The sequence below is a fragment of the Dromiciops gliroides genome, chromosome 4 (assembly GCF_019393635.1).
Source record: "Dromiciops gliroides isolate mDroGli1 chromosome 4, mDroGli1.pri, whole genome shotgun sequence".
Classification (NCBI taxonomy): Eukaryota; Metazoa; Chordata; class Mammalia; order Microbiotheria; family Microbiotheriidae; genus Dromiciops; species Dromiciops gliroides.
Window position 1 is genome coordinate 286,699,829 of NC_057864.1, and position 10,460 is coordinate 286,710,288.

The 10,460-nt window shown below is 32.3% G+C and overlaps 1 non-coding gene across 1 annotated transcript; it reads left to right on the top strand.

The window, feature by feature from the left end:
* The first annotated feature begins 5,153 nt into the window (after positions 1-5,153).
* Positions 5,154-5,260, top strand: LOC122727064. Its single transcript, XR_006353027.1, has one exon. It is a non-coding gene; the product is annotated as a U6 spliceosomal RNA (small nuclear RNA).
* The last annotated feature ends 5,200 nt before the right edge of the window (positions 5,261-10,460 follow it).

Genomic DNA, 10,460 nt, shown 5'->3' on the forward strand with positions numbered 1-10,460 from the left:
AAGTTAATGCTTTTTTTTAAGTTAATTCTTTTTCACCTTAAAGTCATTGCATGTGAGCAATGATAATGAAAATAAATACACATGGCAGTAGTATCTCTCAATGTGGAGGACACAAACAGATTGATATAGATCCATAGAAAGATAGAGAGAGAGATATAGATAGAAGTGTCTAAATAAAATATAGATATCTAGGAAATAAAATTAGATAGAGAAATAGAAGAATGACAGAGATAAAAATAATACGAATAGCTACATATATCTTTAAATATCAATAACTAGAAAAATATACCTAGATAATGTAGATGATATTGATATCTAGGGAATATATTTAGATAGTTATATGCATGTGTGCACACACACACGTGAACTATCTACTTAAATATAACTAGCTAAATAACTAGAAAATATATCTATGTAGATATAGGTATTTATGTGTATTTGTATATATATGTATGTCTATACATTTATACATAGATATATTTTTATATACATATACATGATATCTAGGTAAAATACAGATAGCTAGATAGGAAATATATTTAGATAGATGCATAAATTATTAAACTGATTACTTATCTTTTTTTTGTTGTTATTTTTTATATTTCACTCCAGATTTGTGATGTCTTCTGGGAAGGGAACATCCTCTACCAACTCAGGCCTATAAATTAAAATGTAGGGATCCTTAGGGAGTTGCTTGGCTATTAAGAATGTAATCAACATGCTCATCATGGTCTCAAAGCAAGAATGTGTTGAGGCAAAATTTGAACCCAGGCTGACTGAAAGGTAGGCTCAGCGATTTCCTTCACGGTAACATGATGAGAAATGCATAGTTATACTATCTCATTCATTGATAAAATACATGTGATTAATGAAAAAATCATGAGTAATAACAAAGCTGAAAGATAAGATAATATAAACAACCCATACTTCTTTAAAAGAACAAAATATTTTTGGATATTTGGTCATAATTAAAATTGTTTAATTTTTAAACTGAATAATGCATTTGTTGTCAGATGACTAAGGATTTATGTTAGCCTATTTAAACTTCAAAATAAAACTTGCTTTCACCTTGATTTTATATTTAAAGAACTAAATATATCCTTAGAAGCCTTAAGGCAACAGATTTCAATGACTGTCTACATATACTGGCAAACTAAGAGCACATGTTTCATATAATACAAACTCCCACATTTGAGAAATGGAAATGTGGAAAAAAGAAAATATGTGTTTACCCACATATGCACACATATATGCCCATATGTGCCTACGCATATTTGGATGGTAGAGGTATGTGTGTTTGTGAATATATATATATATATATATATATATATATATATATATATATATATATATATACATATATATATAATCTTGAAATTTAGGTTTGAAATTCACATAGATTTACTTGAAGAGTGAAACAAAAGAAATAGGGTCATAGCATTCTGAAATCTCAAATTAATATTGATGTTTTGAGGAAGAAAATATATATTTTTTAAAAATAGATCAAAGCTATAAGTATAGAGGAAACTATAGTTATGATGACAAAAATATTTAATGAATTTCAACTCAATGTTTTGAAACGATCACTTTTTATAACATAAATAAGACAGGATTTTCACATTTTTCATAGAATGTCAAGCTGGCTAAAGCAATCTGAAATCATACTTTTCTTAAGAAATATGAAATCCATACAGCTACTACCAGTTTATTTGACATAGGATTGTTGAAAGTTATATCAAATTTATCATAATCAAAATGTAAAGGATTAAGTAATCACTTGAAGAACCACTGGTCAATGGAAAATGTTAATTTGGAAAACAAATCAAAATAGTTACCATTACTTTTCCTGTTTTAATCATTCATTTCAATTAAAAAAAATAAGTTCTATTTTGCAACAAGCTCAGTGATGTAAGCAGAAATAAAACAACCACAACCACCACAACAACAAACTCCTTTCCTTCAAGTAAGTTATAGTCCTTTTGGTGGGGGTAGAGGGGATGGGAAGAAGGGCCAGGATGGGAAAGACAACATCAGATAAGAAAATCCACAGTATATTCAAAATAATACAAAATCATTTCAACATGAAAGAACACTAATGATTATTTTTCAGGACAGGATTCTTGCAGGAGGCCACATATGACCTTTGTTTTGTGATGTTTAAAATCTAAATTGTGGTCACCTTAAATTAGAAGCTTTAGCACCAGTCTTTGGGTATTAAACATTTATTAAAGCATACAGGTCTTCACATGGAGTTCAGAAAGTTAAGAAAAGGTCTATCTAACCCAGAGTTCCATCCTGGTTGGGTTCTTCCTCAAGTCTTCTTCCACAAGCCTGCTTTAATAAAGAACTCTCCAGCAAGCTGATTGTGGAAGCTTTTTATAGGTCTGGAACAGAGGCAGTCCTTATATACGACTTCAAGCTGATTGGTTGGCATCATCCAAATCCATTGGTTTTGAAGGTGTTCTCAAGTTGAGTTCACAGTCTAGCTTCTGAGAACAATACCTTCTTAAGGGCTAGCCAGGTGTGATTACAATCCAGTTAACTTAAAGTAGGCTAATCAGCAGTCAATCACTCTAACTTGATTCAGTCAGGCTAGATTAAACTCCAAGTGGGTCCTTGAGTATCTGCTAAATCCCATTATTTCATCACAGTTTTAAATAACTAAAGAATTGTATGAGGGGAAAAGAAGAGAGTACATTCAGAAATGGAAACCCACCTACTCAAAGTTTGTTCACAATTGTTTTTCAGCATCCTCACTAAGAATATTGTAGTGCATTTGAACTCTTCTCTGTGATGTATGTTTCTTCACAAGGCATATGTTGGAGATCATTTTGATGTACAATATTCTTTTTTATTGAAACTGAATTATTTTTTTTTATATTTCTCAGAAAGGCTTCAGCATAATGATTACTTTATTTTTATTTCCAAATCCTTCTTATTTGAAGATGCTTTTTTAATGTGCTTTTTAAAAATTTAACTTTGGATATCTTGGGGACTGTGTTAATTTTAATAAACATCGTCGAAATGTATTATAGCCAATTATAGCCAATATCAGTCATAAAATTGAAGCAGAGAAGACAAGGTGATTAAGACAAAGACAGTCCCTAGAGGCTATGACATTTATTTAAAACAATCTGAGAATTCAGCAGACTTTTAATGGGAGCCTACCACCATAGGCAAGACAATATGAAATAGAATCAATAATTTTAAAGAAAGATATATCATTTCCATTATGATTAGAGATAAGTCAAATGGGAATAAAGATTATCTCCCTAAAGGAAATCATTTGAAATTCATGTTAAAAATTAAATGTAGCTCTTCATCTACATCTTTATTTTGGTTCCTGATGCTCTGAGACAGATTAATATAGTAATATAAAATTTATGTTTTATTATGAACAACCTCAAAAATATTCAATCATTCACCAAATATGCTTTACTTTTGTTTTAAAGACTGACAATTTGAAACTTTCTTTTGGAAGTGGTCACTTTATTGATGCAGACAGCAGCTTCTCTATGTTCTTAACAGAAACCACCTCTATCTCTGAGTATATAAATAGTAAATAACCTAGTAAGCAAGTAAGCAAACAAGCAAGCAGATGGATGGATGGATGGATGCATGGATGGATGGATGGATGGATGGATGGATGGATGGATGGATGGATGGATGGATGGATGGATGATAAAACAATTCAATCTTTTATGAATAGTTCTTTCAAAACTTAATACTCGGATAGGCAATGTATTGCTATTCTTATCCTTGAAGTTATTCCAACTTGAATATTGCTTGTGTTGATATTAAAAATACTGTACTATTCCACAGTTAGGCATCTACAGATGATATTACTTGAGAAATCATGATTTTATAGATTTAGATTTGAAGGAGATCATAGAGGTCATCTAATATAAACACCTAAGTTTACTAATGAGCAAAGTGAGGTTGCACCCTATCTAAAATATATAGCTAGGAATTTGAAAAGCTAGTATTTGAACAAAAAACAACAACATAATAAACTGACTATAGAGTGATTTAATTTCTTTATCTAAATACTCCCTGTTCATATCTTTTGACCATTTATTAACTGGATAATGACTCATATAGTTATAGATTTGAAAAAGTTCTCTATATATTTGAGATATAAAACCTTTATCTGAGAAAGTGTCTACAGTCCCCCCCACCCCAAATTTTTGCTTTCCTTTTGATCATGGGTAAATTCATTTTGTTTATACAAGAAATTTTTAACTTAATGTAATCCAAATTACCGATTTGATACCTCAATGTACTCTCCATCTCTTTTTTCCCTAAATTATTCACCTATCTGTATATCTGATAGATAATATATTCCATGTTCGCCAAAATTCTTGTAATACCTTATATCAAGGTTATATTTCCATTTTGACCTTATCTCAGTAAATGATGTTAGATATTGTTCAATGCCCAATTGCTGTCATACTGCATTCCATTTTTACCAACAATTTTTAGCTCAATAATGAATTCTTGTCCCCAAAATTTAAGTCTTTACACTTGTAATATCTAATGTAACTATATGTATTCATTGCTGCAATGTATATGTCTACTCTGTTATTGATCTACCTATATTTTACCCAATCCCAGAGTTTTGATAATTATGACCTTATAATATAGTTTAAGACTATCAAGAGAAAAAGGTATTGCTAAACCTCCATCCTTTACATTTTATTAGTTCCTTTGATATTCTTAACTTTTTGTTCTATTAATAAATTATATTATTTTTTCTAATTCATTAAACTATTTTTATAATTTAATTTGGATGGCATTAAATAAATAAATTAGGTAAACATCATTTTTTCTTATATTGGCCCTGCCTAGACATGAACATAGAAATAACTGATAAATAAATGTATGTGTGGAATGATTTTACATACACACACAGACATTTATGTCTAATGGTAGTCATCTCTAGGGCAGGGAGAGGGAAGAACAAAGAACAAAGTACATGACATATTTATTATTTATTTTAAAATAATAGCAAGTTGTATATAATCATTTTGTAGTTTTATACAGTTATTTTTTATTATGCTATGCTATTGAAATGCTAGTTTTATCCCATAAATTAAAAACATTACATGCTCTAACCATAGCATTTAAGAAATGTAGCTATAAGAGTAGATTGAGTATTCCCTTTGCTAAACATAATTTAAAAAAGGAACAACACAGAAAAAGATTAGCATGATCTGTACAGAAGTATGACAGACAAATTCACAAAATCTTCCACATTATTTTATTGTGGGGAGAGAGGGTGAAACAGAGATAGACAAACATACACACATACATACAGAGATAGACAGAGACACAGTGATCGCAGAGACACAAAGAGACAGACACAAAGAAACAGAGAGAGACAGAGAGAACGAAGCAGAGCCAGAGAGAGACAGAGCCAGAAAGACAAACACAAGGAGATGTAGAGTTACAGAAAGACACAGATAGAGAACATCCACAAAATACTTAAATTTGTATAGATTAAAACAAAAAGAAAAAAAAAGGTGAAGAGTACAGAATATGGTGCTTGCTTCGACATTAATATACACATATACACACAGAGAAAAACAAATAGAAAGCAAAAGGAACAATAAGATGGTGACTATCTTGTCAAATTTAATTTAAAAAAAAAGAACATAATTTAAATTCATGGTTTCTCCATGTATAAGTTACTTCCACTCTCTGTGTTTTATGTTCTCATCTACAAAACTGGAATGAACAACCTCACAGAATTATTTTAAGAAAAGTGCTTTGTAACTTAAAATTGCTATCTATATAAATCTGACATATTCATATATAGATATGAATATATCAGTATACAGATTAAAATAAAACTACTTAGAGTATGCCAAGAAATATATTAATTTTTGGTGATAAAAATACAAATAAGCACAATGGTGTATGCCCTCAAGAAGCTTATATTCTAATATGGGAAGACAACATATATATGGGATCTTGAATTAAAAATAGAATGTGAGAGTATATGCAAAGTAACATGGCTTGGAAATGATTTAAGAAATCAGGTAGTAGACCTGAGTTCAGGCTAGATAAAATGAAAGCTCATCATTCATAATGCTAAGTACCAAATCTGTGGAGAAAGAGTAAGTGAAAGGAAATAAACATTTTTATAGTATCCACTATGTGCCAGGTACCGTGCTAAATGCTTTTTACACATTTTTTTTTTTATTTGTTCCTCACAACAACTCTGTAAGGTTGGTGGTATCCTTATAAACATTTTACAGTTAAGAAAATTGAGACAGACAGAAGTCAAGTGACTTTCTCAGCATCACACAAATAGCAAGTGTTGGAGGATATATTTGAACTTAGGTCTTCCTGATTCCCAGCCCAATACTTTATTCACAGTGTCACAAATTACCTCTAAGGAGAAGGCTGAAATGTATGGATTGAAGATGGCTGGGAAGCACTGGGATATGCGTGGGACCAGGCAAGGTAAGATAAAAGTACAGAAGTCAGGGCCTGGATCTCATAAAACTTAAAGTCTGTGGTAGTCTTAACCTTCAAGAATGGAATACTCTATTTTCTGATATTTCAAAACTCAGCAAATAATGTTTCATTAATAAAAGACAAAAATGCTATTAAACACAATGACATTTTAATATAAATGTGAATTTAATTTATTCTTCCTTGCAGCTTCCTTTTTTGGTTAATAATTCATTGAACATGTTTACATGAATGCCCAACTGAGAAAATATAATGCTATTTTTATCATTTAGATTACTCATATGCTCATTTATCATTCTTGTTTTCCTAGTAGATTGATTTCCAATTTTTCAAATTGATATAATTTTAGCAAACAGAACTATTCTTCATTACACACATTGATTGCTTAAAGTTAGATGCAGCTTCTAAAGCAGCAGAGATGAATTGTCTGTATGAATCAAATCTCTGCGGAAAAATAATCTACTCACCTTTAACCTTCATTTAATTTGCTACATGCAAAAACTGATTAATAGTCTTTTATAAGGTTTATTTGAGGTTTATTATGTCAAGACACAATAAACTAATTTCTGTGAAAGGAAGGAAAATGAACATTGTAAATACTTAATGGACTTTTTCCTATTCTGCCTGCTTAGTAGTTACTTAGCTAGCATTCACTGGAACATGAAAAAGTATAAAGAAAAGATAGAATACCCAGAAGAGCTTAATGGCCACTGGTTGTTTTGCCCTCAAGGTATAGAATATTTTGAGCAGCAAGTATTCTCCATTCACTCTTTTTTTTTTGCAGAGCTTCCTGTTAGTGTCACTGAATAGATGTGTCACATTGTATCCCTCTTTTTCACTCCAGAGGTGATAGTTGCATGCTTCATCTTATGTTACAGATATTTCAGATATGTATGTGAAAATAGTAATGTGTCCTTTTTTGTCCTCCCACTTTTATCATAGTTTAGGACAGGCACCAGGCAAAGGAAACAATATTAAAAATAAGAAAAAAGGAAATTAAATGGAGACATAAACAAAACAATGACAATGACCACCAAAAAAAGCCCACTCTTAATACTTCCAAGCTACTAACCTTTCATTTCCTCATCCATTTCTTTCTCTTCACTACCCTTCTATTTTTTAATTTTTTTTTTTACAATTCACACAATTCTCAGGTCCTAGTGTTCTGTTTTCTTTCCTCAACACCATATGGAATGTATTCTGTGCAAATCCAAGAATAAATTTTTTATTGCCAGATCAAGGGTTTTCTTTTTAGTTTTTAGCCAGTGTTATGTTAGCCAATGGAATGTTGAAAACTTAGGTGAAGGGGTCTGTTTTCTTGAAATTTTTGTACATGCAGTGTGATAGGACCAGCATTTCCATGACACAACTTTTTCTTTTTCTTCCCACCCACAACATGAAGAAGCTTTACTGACTTGGGGTTTAGGATAAATCAGAAGCAGATTCTCCTATGAAAAGCAAAATCAAAGATGATCACATAACAGGACAGACATATCAAGGAATGAAGGTACTATTGAAGTTTAGATTGACCAACTAGATATCAGGTCAGATACACCTAAGAAGTAAGGGGAAATAAAAATTCTATAGCAGGAAAGTCAATTAGGCATGGGTTACTAGCTAACTAAAACTAGGAGACAGAGATAACCCCAAAAGTCAGGACCATAATTTCTAAAATATCCGCCTTGATTCTCAGGAATATGATAAGCATCCAAGCTTTCCCCACACCACCCCTAAAGAGAAATTTCCAGTTTTCAAGTGGACACCCCATATTTCTTCCATTAAAAACAAAAAAACAGGGGGCAGCTAGGTGGCGCAGTGGATAAAGCACCGGCCCTGAATTCAGGAGTACCTGAGTTCAAATCCAGCCTCAGACACTTGACACTTACTAGCTGTGTGACCCTGGGCAAGTCACTTAACCCCCATTGCCCTGCAAAAAAAAACCCACAAAAAAACAAACAACCCCCCCCCCCCAAAAAAAAAACCAACCTTTTGGCTTCCTTCTCTTCAAGGAGGAGAATGTTTCTTAGCCTTCCTACCCAGGGGTGAAGTCTTTGACTTCTCACTTGGGCACTTTCTCTAAAACCAAATAAAAGTCCACCTTAATTCTAATTTGATTTTGTGGGAGAGTGTAATTCTTCTATTTATTTATTTATTTATTTATTTATTCATTCATTTATTTATTTATTTATTCATTCATTCATTCATTCATTCATTCATTCATTCATTCATTCATTTATTTATTTATTTATTTAGTGGGGCAATGTGGGTTAAGTGACTTGCCCAAGGTCACACAGCTAGTAAGTTTCAAGTGTCTGAAATCAGATTTGAACTCAGGTCCTATTGAATTCAGGGCCGGTACTTTATCCACTGAACCACCTCACTGTTGCAGAGTGCAATTCTTTTTTGAAGTATACCTAAAAATCCCCACCACGTTTTTCACATGACATTTACCTAAAAGAAAGCAAATCTTAGAAACTTATTGGTCCTAGTTTTCTTGACAAAACTTTCTATCCTCCTGTCTTCCAGTCAATATGTAACAAATTTAGGAAAAACTTGCCCCTGGGACTTGTTCAATCCTGGATTCCTGCCTGGTTATTTATGGGTATCAAAAAGCCTTAGTAACATGGGAATCTAGTTTTCTTCGACTTAATGTATTGCTAAAGACCATGAAATTATCAGTACCCTTCTGTAATGACCAAATTGGTTTCCATAGAGAGACAAAAGAGGACACATATAGAGAAGCCATATCACTGTATCTTTATTAATCGTCTGAGTGAAAATAAACTTCCTTTTCTAAATGTTTGGTGATTTGTCAGTATTTATGTAGCATATAGAATTGTTTTGTTTTGTTTGTTTTTGTTTTTTTTGCTGGGCAATCGGGGTTAAGTGACTTGCCCAGGGTCACACAGCTAGTAAGTGTCAAGTGTCTGAGGCCAGATTTGAACTCAGGTCTTCCTGAAACCATGGCTGGTGCTTTATGCACTGTGCCACCTAGCTTCCCCAGCATTGTATCTTGATCAGCAAATGTTTAATATTTGGCATTGAAAAGATCCCCCCTTGAAATTTCATTCCTTAGAGATTATGTATCACCCTCATTGTTCTACCTTTCTGACCAATCTTTCGCAAACTTCTTTATTAACTCTTCCTAATTTACTCTAACTACTGTGAGAAAATAATTATTAATAATGAATTTCTTGGAGATCTTGCCAGGACAAACATAAGGGAACAAAAGAAATGGAGATTGATTCTTTTGTCAATCTCAATTAATTGATGGGATCTAACCACACCCAGAAAGTGGACTTCCACCTTAGGGAACTTGAGTGAGGATCTTTCCCTGATGTCATTTGCAGAATTCATTTTAATTTAGATCACTTTCAAATCATGTCAAACAATGGAATTGAATGAGGCTAACCAATTAGCTTTGATCAATGCATAATGAACCACCTCTATGAAAAACAGATAAAACCCTTGGGTACACCAGGATCTCTCTCTTTGCTGGCACTTGGTTCCCTTGGAATATGCTCTCTGCTCTTGGCTCTCCTTCTTGGGACAATGTAGGTTTTTTAGTTCTTATGAATTCTCCTTGAGATCATGTGCTGTCTCTCTGAGAGATAGCATGAGTCTTCTGGGGCTGCTAAAACTTTCTCCCTGCTTTCTCTACCATGCAGTCAATTCTTTACTGGCATAAAAATATTTATTAATAATAAATGCTTACTGTCAACACTGGTACAATAGCAATGAATTTTAAAAATACAATTTTAGCCTTAATTTTAAGAAAACACTAGTGATATTCCCCAAAGTTTCTTTCTTAACCAATTTCCCCTCTTTCAATTTATACTTTTAGTTGTAAATACTATCTATTTCTAATACTTAAATATCACCTTAATGCATGCATATTTTCATCATCAATTTCCCCCCACAAATCTGAGAACTCTGCCTTAGGATATTCTGTCTACTAGCTTTGCTAAAGTACTCTTTCC